Source organism: Oncorhynchus gorbuscha, linkage group LG24, assembly GCF_021184085.1.
Source record: "Oncorhynchus gorbuscha isolate QuinsamMale2020 ecotype Even-year linkage group LG24, OgorEven_v1.0, whole genome shotgun sequence".
Classification (NCBI taxonomy): Eukaryota; Metazoa; Chordata; class Actinopteri; order Salmoniformes; family Salmonidae; genus Oncorhynchus; species Oncorhynchus gorbuscha.
The window spans coordinates 57,196,955-57,200,434 of NC_060196.1; positions in this window are offsets into that span (position 1 = coordinate 57,196,955).

Below are 3,480 nucleotides of genomic sequence, written 5' to 3' on the forward strand. Positions count from 1 at the left end.
TAACACGATGAGATTGGGTTCAGAGGAAGGTAACATTCTGATCCTGAGGGAGAAACCACCGTGCAGGAGCTGGCTTGGAATGGCGTCTATAAATACTGGATCCCTCCAGGAATGATTGATGCTGACAGGTACGCACTGGTACAATGTGGATACACCTGGCATGTAAACATCACACCGCTTTGATGTGAGCTCTGCAGGCCTACTGTAGGTTGAAGATGTAAGCTCTGCAGGCCTACTGTAGGTTGAAGATGTAAGCTCTGCAGGCCTACTGTAGGTTGAAGATGTAAGCTCTGCAGGCCTACTGTAGGTTGAAGATGTAAGCTCTGCAGGCCTACTGTAGGTTGAAGATGTAAGCTCTTCAGGCCTACTGTAGGTTGAAGATGTAAGCTCTGCAGGCCTACTGTAGGTTGAAGATGTAAGCTCTGCAGGCCTACTGTAGGTTGAAGATGTAAGCTCTTCAGGCCTACTGTAGGTTGAAGATGTAAGCTCTGCAGGCCTACTGTAGGTTGAAGATGTAAGCTCTGCAGGCCTACTGTAGGTTGAAGATGTAAGCTCTGCAGGCCTACTGTAGGTTGAAGAAGTAAGCTCTGCAGGCCTACTGTAGGTTGAAGATGTAAGCTCTTCAGGCCTACTGTAGGTTGAAGATGTAAGCTCTGCAGGACTACTGTAGGTTGAAGATGTAAGCTCTTCAGGCCTACTGTAGGTTGAAGATGTAAGCTCTGCAGGACTACTGTAGGTTGAAGATGTAAGCTCTGCAGGCCTACTGTAGGTTGAAGATGTAAGCTCTGCAGGCCTACTGTAGGTTGAAGATGTAAGCTCTGCAGGCCTACTGTAGGTTGAAGATGTAAGCTCTGCAGGCCTACTGTAGGTCCAGAACAGGTTAATTAAGATCCACAGACTGGAATTGTCCCTTTAAACCACAGACCAGGTTAACATCCACAGAATAGAATTGGACCGTTAAACCACAGACCAGGTTAACATCCACAGACTAGAATTGGACCGTTAAACCACAGACCAGGTTAACATCTACAGTGGAATTGGACCGTTAAACCACAGACCAGGTTAACATCCACAGACTAGAATTGTCCCTTTAAACCACAGACCAGGTTAACATCCACAGACTAGAATTGGACCGTTAAACCACAGACCAGGTTAACATCCACAGAAGTTTCAAAACCTATTGCAATTTACCTACAAGGTCAGGGGTCAAAGCAAGACAAATCCTTTCAGAAAGCAGACATGGTTTTTAAATGCTACGTTAAGCTGTTGACTTTGTTTGCTTTAGCCTGCTTGGACTGCCATATGGGCGGGGTTTACACTTTTGGGGCTTTTCTATTGGTCCAATTTCAAGAGGAAAGCTGAGTCAAACACAACTACTGTGATATTTGAAATGATTTGAAAAACCGTTTGAACAAAAGTAGTAGACACAATGTCATACACAGAAGACTGTTATGACAACAGTAGAGGACATGGTCTTCTCATTTACTTTGCTGGGGTGACTTCTGTATAGTCTTTCTCTCTTCCCTCCCTCCCTCCCTCCCTCCCTCCCTCCCTCCCTCCCTCCCTCCCTCCCTCCCTCCCTCCCTCCCTCCCTCCCTCCCCCTCCCTCCCTCCCTCCCTCCCTCTGTAATGGTATTCTTCAAATGAGAGGTAACACATTCCTGGCGGTGTGTTTTAGTGCAGGATGGTGCATCTTTTCCAAACCGAGCTGTCAGTCTTCACCTAAGGCCCCAGTTCCCCCACTTCACAGCATACCACACTCACAGACAAACAGGAAAAAAAGGCAACGTTTCATTTGGTTCTAGGATTCACTCTCTCTCTCTCTCTCTCTCTCTCTCTCTCTCTCTCTCTCTCTCTCTCTCTCTCTCTCTCTCTCTCTCTCTCTCTCTCTCTCTCTCTCTCTCACTCTCACTCTCACTCTCACTCACTCTCACTCTCTCACTCTCCTCTAACATGTATAACCCCAGCCAATTACAGATTTTTTAAAAATACAAAAGTATCAAATTCATGATTTTTACGGCATTAAGGCAATACATTAAATCAAACCAAATTTGTTTAGATAGCCCTTTGTACATCGGCTGATATCTCAAAGTGCTGTACAGAAACCCATCCTAAAACCCCAAACAGCAAGCAATGCAGGTGTAGAAGCACGGTGGCTAGGAAAAAGTCCCTAGAAAGGAAGAAACCTAGAGAGGAACCAGGCTATGAGGGGTGGCCAGTCCTCTTCTGGCTGTGCCGGGTGGAGATTATAACAGTACATGGCCAAGATGTTCAAATGTTCATAGATGACCAGCAGGGTCAAATAATAATAATCACAGTGGTTGTCAAGGGTGCAACAGGTCAGCACCTCAGGAGTAAATGACAGTTGGCTTTTCATAGCCGATCATTAAGAGTATCTCTACCACGCCTGCTGTCTCTAGAGAGTTGAAAACAGCAGGTCTGGGACAGGTAGCACGTCCGGTGAACAGGTCAGGATTCCATAGCCGCAGGCAGAACAGTTGAAACTGGAGCAGCAGCACGGCCAGGTGGACTGGGGACAGCAAGGAGTCATCATGCCAGGTAGTCCTGAGGCATGGTCCTAGGGCTCAGGTCCTCCGAGAGAAAGAGAAAAAGAGAGAATTAGAGAGAGCATACTTAAATTCACACAGGACACCGGATAAGACAGGAGAAGTACTCCAGATATAACAAACCGACCCTAGCCCCCTGACACATAAACTACTGCAGCATAAATACTGGAGGCTGAGACAGGAGGGGTCAGGAGACACTGTGGCCCCATCCCGGACAGGGCCAAACAGGAAGGATATAACCCCACCCACTTTGCCAAAGCACAGCCCCCACACCACTAGAGGGATATCTTCAACCATCAACTTACCATCTTGAGACAAGGCCGAGTATAGCCCACAAAGATCTCCGCCACGGCACAACACAAGGGGAGGGGGGGGGCGCCAGCCCAGACAGGAAGATCACGTCAGTGACTCAACCCACTCAAGTGATGTTACTGTAATTCCTCCATGTAGAGTAAAAGTTTAGTAGTATTTATTTTTTATTTTTTTATGGAACCCCCCCCCACTATCCTGAATTAAAAGTTTCCAAATAAAGAGCACACACTGTCAACAGATGAGGACCATCTCTCTTAGTCTGTCACACAAACAACTCGCAGGAACACCATGATCCTAAACAACCTGCAAATAAAGTTTGTTTAGTGACGCTGCGTTATACAGAATATCTTTGTGTATGTCTGCATGTGTAAGTTAGTATTTAGATATTACTACATTTCAGCCTTTCTAACACATTGAAGGATTAAAGATAAGAGAGGATCAGAGTATAGAACATCAGGATACAGAGAGAGAGAGAGAGAGAGAGAGAGAGAGAGAGAGAGAGAGAGAGAGAGAGAGAGAGAGAGAGAGAGAGAGAGAGAGAGAGAGAGAGAGAGAGAGAGAGAGAGAGAGAGAGAGAGAGAGAGAGAGAGAGACAGAGAGA